Source organism: Periplaneta americana, chromosome 4, assembly GCF_040183065.1.
Source record: "Periplaneta americana isolate PAMFEO1 chromosome 4, P.americana_PAMFEO1_priV1, whole genome shotgun sequence".
Taxonomy (NCBI): Eukaryota; Metazoa; Arthropoda; class Insecta; order Blattodea; family Blattidae; genus Periplaneta; species Periplaneta americana.
Genome location: NC_091120.1, coordinates 178,943,743 through 178,958,449, shown reverse-complemented (window position 1 = coordinate 178,958,449; position 14,707 = coordinate 178,943,743).

Sequence of the window (14,707 nt, the reverse complement as noted above, 5' to 3'; positions counted from 1 at the left end):
ATGTCTCGTGACCAGAATACTGTACGAAATGGAAACATAAAAATTGGAGATCTATCCTTCGAAGAGGTGGAAAAATTAAAATATCTTGTAGCAACAGTAACAAATATAAATGACACTCGAGAGGAAATTAAACGCAGAAGAAATATGGGAAATGCCTGTTATTGTTCGGTTGAGAAGCTTTTGTCATCTAGTCTGCTGTCAAAAAATCTGAAAGTTAGAATTTATAAAACAGTTATATTACCGGTCGTTCTGTATGGTTGTGAAACTTGAACTCTCACTTTGAGAGAGGAACAGAGATTAAGGGTGTTTGAGAATAAGATTCTTAGGAAAATATTTGGGGCTGAGAGGGATGAAGCTACAGGTGAATGGAGAAAGTTACACAACACAGAACTGCAGGTATTGTATTCTTGACGTGACATTATTAGGAACATTAAATCCAGACGTTTGAGATCGGCAGGGCATGTAGCACGTATGGGTGAATCCAGAAATTCATATAGAGTGTTAGTTGGGAGACCGGAGAGAAAAAGACCTTAGGGGGGGCAGAGACGTAGATAAGAGGATAATATTAAAATGGATTTGAGGGAGGTGGGATATGATGATAGAGACTGGATTAATCTTGCACAGAAGAGGGACCAATGGCGGGCTTATGTGAGGGCGGCAATGAACCTGCGGATTCCTTAAAAGTCATTTATAAGTAAATGATAATAATAATAATAGTAATAATAATAATAATAATAATAATAATGATATTTAGAGATAATTCAGATTTTTAATTACAATCAATCATTTAACCACACTATATCAACTACTGGGTTGTTTAGCTTCGATGGAATTGGTGATTTGTCGAAATGAGGCAGAGGATTTGTCTTATACAGTAGTAGAGGAAATCTTCCAGGTAATCTACCCCTTGCAGGAATCGAACCCACACCCGAACGCAGTCTTAAATCAATAGAAAAACCCGTCACTATCCGAGCTATGCCGATGACATTCGTTCAAATTAATATAATAAAATGCGTCAGGATATCTTCAGTTAGTTTCCACTTTGCCGCGTGGAATATCTTATTCCAGTTTCAGTTTCGTTGAAGTCGTGTTATACAACGAACGCACCTCAAGCTTAAGGTGACACCTCAACAGATCGATTTCCGGCAGTCGTATTTCTCGTTATATGAAGTCCATTTCCTGGAAAGCAACTCGCTTGCCGTGTCCTGTCAATACAGTTCTCGAGTTGTGTGTGACAGGTAGATTGTAGCTATGTTTACTGCAGCCTGGAACCGTAACTCCATGGAATACTATTTTATTCCTTGATATCCAGATTGCCCACAACACAGAGATCGTCCCACACTTCGACAGGACTTAAAAAGAAGTAGTAAAATAAAATTAGAAGCAGGTCTTTAGTAGTGCTTATCGGAAAAGGTATTATTTGTTATTAAAATCTGTGTGATGAATTTTGTCTCACTATGAAAAGAGAGAGAGAGAGGAGATATGTCTTACCTCGTCTGTATTGTTATTGCGATGGGGGGAGTGAAGCGATGCCAGTGGCGGAAGGGACTAATTGATACATTCTGCAGCGCAAAATAAAGTAACAAAATATCTCTCTTCGTACTGTATAGTTCCGTCACTGATCTTGTCTTTCAAGAAACTGAGTTCTGGTAGCCTGTACAATAATAAGGTTTTGAAAGGAATTCTGAAAATTTACAACCCTCCTATAATCTCCACCCTCATTTGAAGGGGCTTGGTTTTATTGCTACTGAGACAAGTTAAACCTTACCAGGTATATGTGTTAAAAGTTGTGTAATCAAGATGTATTTCACATCATCAATTTCATTTCTACATCAAGTTTATAACAATCGCACTTATCATATGATAAAATATTTGTAATTTTGCATAATGAATTGAAACCACCGTTTTTTTTTTTTTTGTATTACTGTGTGATGTAGAAGTGAAATTGATAATATGAAATATTTTACAATTTGCCGATGTTGAACGAAGTTTTTCCGCATACAAGGTTATACTATCCGACACTCGGCGGTCATTTTTATTTGAAACTTTGAAAATGAATGTTGTTGTTTATTGCAGCAGGAACCGAAACTAAGCGAACAACATGCAAGAAAATTGAGGTACGAAATTGATGCGAAAAAAAAATTAATGTAACAGTTAAATATAGGGAAAACAAAATTGTACGCCATATACGTTTTCGGAATTCTAAAACTGTAATGCATAACTCTAAATAATAATAATAATAATAATAATAATAATAATAATAATAATAATAATAATAATAATAATATAAAAAAACATCTTTTCAGACTTATGTTTTACCACATTAGCGATAACACGCTAGAAATTCCACTTCACACATCATCTCTGTATTCCTCAACTTTCACTGTTGCTACCGCTCGTCACTGGAACTCTCTGCTGCCTGAAGTCAAGGGCTGCCGAACATTGAAATCTTTCAAATTCAAGTTAGAAAATTATCTTATGACGAGTTGCCACACTAACTTACCATTATGACAAGTGTTGTATTGCACGTTTCCACGTATTCACATTTTTTTCTGTTCTAGTGATATTTAACTTATTTTATATTTTTGTTTTCATATTTTCCGATAATGGTATATCTATAATGTGATAAGTTGAGCTATATATAATCATAATTTTACTTATTGTGTGTACCTAAAAATATTGTATTCATTGTAGCCTATGCTTTGTACTGCACTATTTTATTATTATTATTATTATTATTATTACTATTATTATTACTATTATTATTACTATTATTATTATTATTATTATCAATAATTGTCGTTTTTTATACTTTGTATGTCTCATTTATTTTGACCTGCTGTTCACATTTTATTATGCTTTTTCCTTTCTTTCTGTATGTTATATGTCTGATTTCTACTTACTTGTTGTTTACATTTTATTATTATCATCTTATTCAGTTTTGTGTGTAAAATTGTAATGTACTTTGTAAATTTGTAGTGTTTTTTGTAACGCAGTTTTACTCCTGGTTGAGTGTTAGAGAAGGCCGTATGGCCTTAACTCTGCCAGGTTAAATAAATCATTATTATTATTATTATTATTATTATTATTATTATTATTATTATTATTATTATTATTATTATTATTTGTGGCAATTTAAGTATGATTTCCAGCAATTATTATTCTCACCCTCACCAGCATTTTAGACCTCTCCGATATTAACCCTTATATACAATAATTGTATTTTATTGATTTTATAACACGGAATAATCGTATACAAAGTACGGAACGTGCTTGCTTAGGCGTGTGTCAGATTCGCTTCCGCTGCCTGTACTTGAAACACGTCGGCTACAGTCTGTCCGGGGCGTCGTATGTTCACCTCGGACTAATACAAATATACCGATGTCACGGCCCTAGGCATAACCACTCGGACGGACAGCATAAAAGAGGGATTGTCTTTCAATGTGACTGTTAATCCCCAAATTATCCTCCATACCTGTAGGGGGGGAAACTATAGGGATATCTTACGCGAAGTTTTACCGCTAGATGGCAGGAGCGTTCCATGCGGCGCAACATATTGTAGGGCTATGTTATGTCATATGCTACAATTGATTATATTTTCCCGCTTGTTGGTTTTCTGTGCGTGTCAAAATTATATTTACAGTTATTTTGTATAACCTAGTATAATTTAATATAATTCAATATTTTCTTACCTCATAATTTAATTTAATTTACAATAAATAATAACGTAAACCTGTATAATATTGAGCGATTCTCCGGGATGGGTGGGGAAATCTGCAGTATGGAGAATATAGATACGAGTAAATTGAATGTTCGTGAACCTAAACGAGAACTCTGAGAATGAAGTGCACGAATAAAAAAAATAGGAACTACCTGGATGTCGAAGATGAATATTACCCTCTTTAATCATTAGTAGTCTAATTTAAGAACCGTACGCTAAAAACAGGATATGCAGCCACCAATGTGTTTTTTTAATGGGGAAGGGACTATCGAGATTGAATTCCTTGTATTTTTTTCTCTAGTTGCAGAAAGATCAAATGCAATTTTAATAGGATGATATACTATGATCGCAGTAGTATCACGATTAGTAGTGCGTTTTGTAGGTTAAGGACGTGCAGTTTTGAATACTGTGTGGGATGATTTTGAAAATTTGAAGTTAAAGCATGGTTTTAATAATTAGGGCACAGTACATTAAAAACATTATTCACGAAATGGGTTCCACTACGGATCGTCCTGGATAATAAACATCCCAGTTTATCGAGAGTTTACTGCAGGCGTAAACTTCGGAGACTCCTACAACTACTGCATATAATCTAACCTAACATAGCTCGCTGTCGAGGTTGCATAGGTTTTTATTAATTTTTCTTTTTCCTCTTCCAAACTGAAACTGTAGTCAACAATTCCTTACTTGAAGTAGTTACTTTTATTTAATAGCTAGCACTTTCGAGGCGCAATTTAATTACTTATATTTTTTAAGATTTAAAGCATATATTCAGAATATTTCGGGACCTGATTCAAGATAAAAAGCTTTCCCTGGTGTTTACATATAGGAATATAACAAAAATTTGCCGTTTTTAGTTATTTTTAAGAGTATTTAATATACTAATACACTACGTATATCCTCAATGTTTATATACCGAAAAACAAATGCACACGCAAAGCGCATCCCACAAACGACACGTGCGCTATCTGTTGGTGCTAGTTCAGGATATCCCTATTGAACCCAAATATCGAAATTCTGCCAGGAATCCAGGAACCAAGTTGGTTCCTCGATCGACCCTCAGTTCCTTTGGTAAGACGCTAGCTGCATGACACATTGTGGCGGTAATTGTATGACTGTGATGACCGCCACGTGTGTGTTGGACTGAGAATCATGTTGCGGCTTGTTTACCTGGGTTACTGAACCCCTGCTCGCCCCGGCGCGGGCGGCACGGTCCGGATCAATACGTGCCAGTGAGGCCCTGACCCTAGTGCGGTACCTGCCAGTGACCGGAGCGCGATGGCTGTCTTGTGCCTCGCACGGCCGCCTGCAACAGTCCAAGAACCGAGCCATCTACGGATGATTAAACGCCAACACAAACATAGACGTGAAGGGTGCTATTCATATACATTTCGCTAGCCCGCGTTACGAGCGTGCTAAACTAGCCCCGGATATCGACTGGTTACTTGTACAGGAATCATATCATATCATATCGCTAACACTGGTTTATGAATACGAAAAACGTTAGTCCGCTGATCATCCACCGGTAGCCCGCGCTAAGAATGTCTATGAATACGACCCAAAAAGTACCTACTACGAAAAAATCGAGTTTCATAGCTTTACTACCCTGCATATCTTTACGTGTGGATGTGATCAACTGTCGATAGATATACAGAGTGTTTAAAAAATACGGGGCATAATTTCAGTTATGTATTTCCCACATGTAGACAATCAAAATAGTTCATTATAACATGTGTCCGGAAATGCTTTATTTCCGAGTTATGGCCTTCACAACATTGAAATTCACCGGAACTTTTTCCTTTCCGCAGGTCGTCGACGTCAAAGGAGACATTAAGAGGGCAATCTGACAGTTCATTCCGAGGCGAAGGTTACATTCAGTGTTGTGTAGGTATTAGACTGTGGGACATGTATTCAAATCAAGAGCTGGCAGAGATACACTTCATGTACGGTAAGGCGGACGGCAATGCTACGCTGGCTCGTCGTTTGTACCAGGAGAGGTACCCACAGCGACAATGTCCAGATCGGAAGACATTTGTACGTCTCCATTACCGTCTGTGCGAGTATGGAAAATTTAACTCTCCTGGTTTGGGAAGGGGACGACCAAGATCTACAACTCCAGAAGTACAGGAGGAGATGGAGATTCTGGAGGCTGTGAACATGACTCCTTCTATCAGCACACGAAGGGCAGGGTTGCAAGTCAGTGTTCCTCATACGACTGTCTAGAGACTGTCGAAAGAGTATCATTGTATCCTTATCATTTGCAACGTGTACCGGCCCTGTCACCAGCAGATTACCCTGCACGAGTTAGGTTCTGTCAGTGGTTCTTGCAGAAGTGTGGTGTAAATCCGAACTTTCCTGCCTTATTATTATTTACAGATAAAGCACAGTTCACACGAGATGGCATAACAAATTTCCACAATCAGCATGTATGGGCGTATGAAAACCCACGTGCAACTGTTTCATCTCATCACCAGGTGCGGTTCTCCCTCAACATGTGGGTCGGTATCATTGGTGATCGATTAGTTGGACCCCATGTCCTTGTAAACAGACTTACGGGGCAGGCGTACACAAACTTCCTGGAAAACACCATACCTCATGTTTTAGAAGACACTTCAATGATCAATCGTCAACACATTCACTTCTTGCATGATGGCGCTCCTGCACACTTCAGTCGTACGGCTCGCCGGTACTTGGATCGAAGGTTTCCTGATCGATGGATAGGTAGAGGTGGCCCAATTGCTTGGCCTCCACGCTCACCTGATCTGAACCCTCTCGACTTCTACTTATAGGGCCATTTAAAATAATTGGTTTATTCGTCTCCGATGCCTGATTTGGAATCCCTTCGGAATCGAATTGTGGCATGTTCTGAGGACATACGCAATACTCCTGGAGTTTGGGATCGTGTTCGCAGGTCAATGAGACATCGATGTGAGGTCTGCATTCAAGCAGGAGGTGGACATTTTGAACATCTTCTTTAATGACAACGACCTGCGGGGAAAAAAAAAAAAAACGTTCCGGTGAATTTCAATGTTGTGAAGGCCATAACTCGGAAATAAAGCATTTCCGGACACATGTTGTAATGAACTATTTTTATTGTCTACATGTGGGAAATACATACCTGAAATTATGCCCCGTATTTTTAAACACCCTGTATAGCTTTACTACGCTGCATATCTTTACGTAGAACTACGTGTGGATGCGATCATTTGTCGATAGATACATATCTTTATGACTGCATATCTTTACGTAGAACTACGTGTGGATGCGATCATTTGTCGATAGATACATAGCTTTATGACTGCATATCTTTATGTAGAACTACGTGTGGATGCGATCATTTGTCGATAGATACATATCTTTATGACTGCATATCTTTACGTAGAACTACGTGTGGTTGCGATCATTTGTCGATAGATACATATCTTTATGACTGCATATCTTTACTAGAACTACGTGTGGTTGCGATCATTTGTCGATAGATACATAGCTTTATGACTGCATATCTTTACGTAGAACTACGTGTGGATGCGATCATTTGTCGATAGATACATATCTTTATGACTGCATATCTTTACGTAGAACTACGTGTGGTTGCGATCATTTGTCGATAGATACATATCTTTATGACTGCATATCTTTACTAGAACTACGTGTGGATGCGATCATTTGTCGATAGATATTTATCTTTATGACTGCATATCTTTATGTAGAACTACAGTAAGTGTGGATGCGATCATTTGTCGATAGATACATATCTTTATGACTGCATATCTTTACGTAGAACTACGTGTGGATGCGATCATTTGTCGATAGATACATAGCTTTATGACTGCATATCTTTATGTAGAACTACGTGTGGATGCGATCATTTGTCGATAGATACATATCTTTATGACTGCATATCTTTACGTAGAACTACGTGTGGTTGCGATCATTTGTCGATAGATACATATCTTTATGACTGCATATCTTTACTAGAACTACGTGTGGTTGCGATCATTTGTCGATAGATACATAGCTTTATGACTGCATATCTTTACGTAGAACTACGTGTGGATGCGATCATTTGTCGATAGATACATATCTTTATGACTGCATATCTTTACGTAGAACTACGTGTGGTTGCGATCATTTGTCGATAGATACATATCTTTATGACTGCATATCTTTACTAGAACTACGTGTGGATGCGATCATTTGTCGATAGATATTTATCTTTATGACTGCATATCTTTATGTAGAACTACAGTAAGTGTGGATGCGATCATTTGTCGATAGATACATATCTTTATGACTGCATATCTTTACGTAGAACTACAGTAAGTGTGGATGCGATCATTTGTCGATAGATACATATCTTTATGACTGCATATCTTTACGTAGAACTACAGTAAGTGTGGATGCGATCATTTGTCGATAGATACATATCTTTATGACTGCATATCTTTACGTAAAACTACAGTAAGTGTGGATGCGATCAATTGTCGATAGATACATATCTTTATGACTGTATATCTTTACGTAGAACTACGTTGGATGCGATCATTTGTCGATAGATACATATCTTTATGACTGCATATCTTTACGTAGAACTACGTGTGGATGCGATCATTTGTCGATAGATACATATCTTTATGACTCCATATCTTTACGTAGAACTACGTGTGGATGCAATCATTTGTCGATAGATACATAGCTTTATGACTGCATATCTTTACGTAGAACTACGTGTGGATGCGATCATTTGTCGATAGATACATATCTTTATGACTGCATATCTTTACGTAGAACTACGTGTGGTTGCGATCATTTGTCGATAGATACATATCTTTATGACTGCATATCTTTACTAGAACTACGTGTGGATGCGATCATTTGTCGATAGATATTTATCTTTATGACTGCATATCTTTATGTAGAACTACAGTAAGTGTGGATGCGATCATTTGTCGATAGATACATAGCTTTATGACTGCATATCTTTACGTAGAACTACGTGTGGATGCGATCATTTGTCGATAGATACATATCTTTGACTGCATATCTTTACGTAGAACTATGTGTGGATGCGATCATTTGTCGATAGATACATATCTTTATGACTCCATATCTTTACGTAGAACTACGTGTGGATGCAATCATTTGTCGATAGATACATATCTTTATGACTGCATATCTTTACGTAGAACTACGTGTGGATGCAATCATTTGTCGATAGATACATATCTTTATGACTCCATATCTTTACGTAGAACTACGTGTGGATGCAATCATTTGTCGATAGATACATATCTTTATGACTGCATATCTTTACGTAGAACTACGTGTGGATGCGATCATTTGTCGATAGATACATATCTTTATGACTCCATATCTTTACGTAGAACTACGTGTGGATGCAATCATTTGTCGATAGATACATATCTTTATGACTGCATATCTTTACGTAGAACTACGTGTGGATGCGATCATTTGTCGATAGATACATATCTTTATGACTCCATATCTTTACGTAGAACTACGTGTGGATGCAATCATTTGTCGATAGATACATATCTTTATGACTGCATATCTTTATGTAGAACTACGTGTGGATGCAATCATTTGTCGATAGATACATATCTTTATGACTCCATATCTTTACGTAGAACTACGTGTGGATGCAATCATTTTTCGATAGATACATATCTTTATGACTGCATATCTTTATGTAGAACTACGTGTGGATGCAATCATTTGTCGATTGATACATATCTTTATGACTCCATATCTTTACGTAGAACTACGTGTGGATGCAATCATTTGTCGATAGATACATATCTTTATGACTCCATATCTTTACGTAGAACTACGTGTGGATGCAATCATTTGTCGATAGATACATATCTTTATGACTGCATATCTTTATGTAGAACTACGCGTAGTTGCGATCACCTGTCGACAGGTGAATAGCTTTACAATGCTGCATATCTCTACGTAGACCTATATGGGTGCGATCATCTATAGACAGATGCATAGCTTCACTATACCGGATATGTCTAGTAAAAAGAGCTGACGAACATCGTGCTCTACAAGGAGAACAAAAGAATACAGACAGAAGAAGGGGAATTCAAGGACTAAATGAGGAATATAAGGAATTCTAGGGGAATATAGTGAGAACAAGGGGAGTACAAAAACTAGGAGATTAAAAGTAGGACGAAGGGAATGCAAGGGGAAGAAGAGGAATACAAGGCGAATAGGAGGAATACGAAGAGAATAAGGGCAGTTCAGGGATAACGCACGGCACACATCAAAGTGATAGTCTAGTTCATACCTGCACAAACAGCTCTCAACGAGCGCGCGCGCTCCTTCGGAGCGGAAGAGCGGTGTTTACCGCTCGCCGAATCGGAGAGGAAGGTACGTCAGAATGACATAGACTTGCTACAGGTAGAGGAGAGGGAAACGACCACTCAGTTATCTAGTGGAGTGCAGTGCGTATTCTCAGTAACTGTTTCACGTTGCTTACCTACTGCTACATACAGTATGAAGGAATCTAAAAGACGGAATAGTGATCATCAGGCAAATTCTTTCAATGTTGCATGGGAAAATGCTTATTTTTTCATAGCTGCTGGAGTAAATACTCAGTGCCTTATCTGCCACAACATTTTGAAAGGTAGAAAGAAACATAACATAATGCGTCATTACGAGTCCAGACATAAAGATACTAAAGATATTAATCTTCAACAATTTAAATATCTCTCTTCAGGGAAAAGGCCAGCTCAGTGTTGATATGTTGAATAAATTACGAGATTTCAGTCGTAAACTTACTCTTTTCGTAAGTCATTTTCGGAAAGGTAATATGGCTTACTTTCGAAAGATACAAACTCCTCTTGATGAAGCCATGTTAAACGATTATATACAAATATTAATTGAAATTCAAAATGAATTTAATTCTAGATTCCAAGATCTTGTCTTAAGGTCCACACCTGTGGAGTAACGGTTAGAGCGTCTAGCCGCGAAACCAGGTGGCCCGGGTCGATTCCCGGTTGGGGCAAGTTACCTGGTTGAGGTTTTTCCGGGGGTTTCCTCAACCCAGTATGAGCAAATGCTGAGTAACTTTCGGTGTTGGACCTCGGACTCATTTCACCGGCATTATCACCTTCTCATTGATACGCTAAATAACATAAGCTGTTGATAAAGCGTCGTAAAATAACCTACTAAAAATCTTGTCTTAATTGCAAATAAGTTTAAAGTTATCATAATAAATTCCTTCAACACCAGTTGAAACAGTGTCATATAAGTTTACAGGTGGGCCTGGTTGGCGCAGTTGGTATAGCGCTGGCCTTCTATGCCCGAGGTTGCAGGTTCCATTCCAGGCCAGGTCGATTGCATTTAAGTGTGCTTAAATGCGACAGGCTCATGTCAGTAGCTTCACTGGACTGTAAAAGAACTCCTACGGGACAAAATTCCGGCACACGGGCGACGCTGATATAACCTCGGCAGTTGCGAGCGTCGTTAAATAAAACATAACATTTAACGATTTACAGCTCGGACTTATTGATCTTCAATGAGACCTAAGGGCTAAAGATCATTTGAATAATACTACTAGCCTGGTTGAGTTTTACAAGACTAAACATTAGCAATAATATCCACCAGTACACAGGCTAGCTGTGAAAATGATTGCTATGTTTGGCTCAACATTTATTGAGCAACTGTTTTCTATAATCAACATTAATAAAGGCAGGCATCGAACATCTGTAACTGATGTTTCATTACGATCAATATGCTATTGTTCCTTTCAGCTGGCAACAGCATAAAATCTCGTTTTCATGTACTGATAAATAAAAATACAACAAAATGATATTGTAAATTTAAGTAGGTATAAAATATCTATTATTTCTGTAAAATAAATATTTCTGTATTAATTAATAAGTGCAAGATAGTTTTGCAAACACTGAACGGGAATTCATTTCATGAACCTCGTAATAGTACTTCCGTTTGTGTATATTTTGTACGAGATCACCCCTTTTTCCAGTCCACCCTTATACAGAGCGCAGCCAATATCTGCATTCCGCTCATGAGCTGTGAGCCGGCTCGGAGAGCGCAAACCTTGTGCAAGCCTGCCCTAGTTGATCCCAAACCCGATATAACAAATATACCTGCACTTGACACAGGTCTTGTGATGCATTACATCATCTGAATCATTATGAGGACGTAAACCTTGTCTTTAACAAATCCCCAAAGAAAAAAGTACGGAATGAGATCGGGTGGTCATCGTGACACCTTACGAGAGAGCTGTCGTTGTCTTTTGCACGGTGAGTCCAGAAAATTTATATGAACCGGTGCCAAAGGGGCGGTGCTCAATCGTGTTAGAATTTTAATAATGACTCCCCCGCCCAGACAAAATTCTGCGTATGCCGCTGAGTAAGACCATTAGGTGAAAGAAGAAGAAGAAGAAAAAGGAAAAGAAGAAGCAGGACTCTCCCAGGTTGCAAAATAAAGTACCGAAGCGGCACCGTGTCACGATTACAGCCCTGAATTTAGCAGGTATTACTGTGCTCTGAGACGCGCTATAAATTCTTCTTCTTCTTCTTCTTCTTCTCCCTTCAAGGATTAGGTGATATCACCTGTTCCGGTCTCTATCGTCCAGCCACCTCTTGCGAGGTCTACCCAGATCCCTTTTCCCGATGGGCGATAATTCATTATCTTCTTTGGTAACCTATTCTCTGCCATTCTGTCAACATGATCTTTCCATTTTGTTTTATTTTCTTCTACCATGTCGTGTACTGAGAAAATATTGAGATCTGATCGTATTGTTTCATTTTTTTATTTTATCGGCTTTAGTGCATCTTCTTTCGTATCTCATAAATTTCATCTCTGCTGATTGTATACGTGATTCTTCTTTTTTTGTTATTGTCCATGATTCAGAGCCATATATAAGAGTAGGTACAGCCATAACTTTATAAAATTTCATTTGAGTTTCTTTTCTCGTTTTTCTTCCTAAAGTTCTTCCAATTGTTCCACATATCATCTGAAATCTATTAACTTTCTTCTCAATATCTTTCTCATAATTAAAACTAATATCACATCCTAGATAATTGAAGTGGGATACTTGTTCTAAAATGTTTCCATTTACTAGTATTTTAGATCTAACAGGATTTTTCCCTTTAAAAGCCATTATCTTTGTTTTGTTTGCAGATATAGTTAGATTGTAAAATATTGCATTTTGGCTTAATCTGTACACTGTTCTTTGTAGGTTATCTTCTGTTTCCTGGATAATTATTTGATCATCAGCGTATAGTAAACTATTTAAAGATGTGTTAGATTCTATTTTAATTGCAGCCTATATTTCATCTTTGCACTTCAAAACTAGATCGTCAATATATAAATTGAACAGACTGGGTGATAAACTGCATCCTTGTCGAACACCTAAATTTGTTAAAATTGCTTCTGACACTTTAAAACCTGAGCTAATAACTATTTTGGTATTTACGTATAAACTCTTAAGTGCACTAATAAGGTGCTTAGGAAAACCTCTTATTTCCAGTATTTTCCATAAAAGGGGTCTTTTCACTTTATCGAAAGCTTTTTCATAGTCAATGAATGCTAAGTGGGTTTCCAAACCAAACTCTCGACGTTTTTCAATAATCTGCCTCATTATAAATATATTATCACTAGATGAGCGTCCTTTTCTAAAGCCTGATTGTTCCTCTGATATTACTACATCAGCAATAGCTTGTAATCTTTGATTAAGAATTTTTCCATAGATTTTATATCCTGCATCTAATAAGGTTATTCCTCTATAGTTTCCTGTGTCATTTCTATTACCTTTCTTGAATAGGGAAATAACTTTGGCTGTATTCCATTCCATGGGCACTGAACAATTTTTCCAACACATGTACAGAAAATGAAGGAAACAGAATTTTAATATCATTCCACCATATTTAATTAGTTCAGCATTAATTCCGTCCAATCCAGTAGCTATAAATTATCACCCAAAACTGAGTTTTCTTATCACGCAAACTGAAATTAATGTGCGTTTCTTTAATTTGTTTGAAGAACGATAATACTTCTCCATTTTTCTCCGCGTAATGAGAAGAGTAAATCAATTCGTGTCCCACACCAGCTTGATATCAGGTTAGGAAGTAATTTAACGACATATTTCAGGGTAATTAATGTTCAGCTTTAATTATATTGAAATCTGTTAATTTTCAATAGACGGTTTGATTCAATTTGAACATTATGCGCATGTTTGCTGTACAGTTTAGCCATAAATAACGGAGGAAATATAAAAAACGGGTGAGGTCGTAATTTAAGGGACGCTGCATGTGTAAATACGTTCATTGCGCCAACCCAAACAAACTGGCCAATGAGCAGGAATTTATAACCGACTGGGTCGTGTTGTGTACTTGATAACGTTTGCCATGCGCATTGTCATTTATTGTGACCACTTTTCTTTTTGTTGCAGGTAAGTGACGTTGATTATGCAAATACTGCTGGCCCCGACACGTTGGTAAGCCTGATGGACAATATAATTATAGTTTATCCAATGTAGAGAGCAGCATTTTAGTTACATAAAACAAAATGGGTTCTTTGTAATGGTTGATGTTATTTTCTTTCAGTTACCACATGGCGATATTGATAAGTTCTTAGGCTTACATGAAAAGAGTTGCTGTATCTTTTAACTCTATACGGGCTATTCCATATGAAATCGATCAGTAAAAAACCTCGCATTTTTTTAATAGTCTAATTTTTTTCCTATTTATACAAGGTGCTGAGGAGAGTGCATTTTCAAAAATATACCATCGAAAGTCAAACGGTTTTCGTACTATTGAGCGACAAATTTAGCGTATTTTATAAAAAAAAACAAGACTCTTTCAGCGCTCAGAACTCTGGAACCATTTACTGCAGAACAATGAATGAGAGCTCATTTTGAAGCTGACATTTGGTAGGTTATGATAAGAAGTAACCCTTATTTTATATTGTACACAGAGAGACAGATAATCT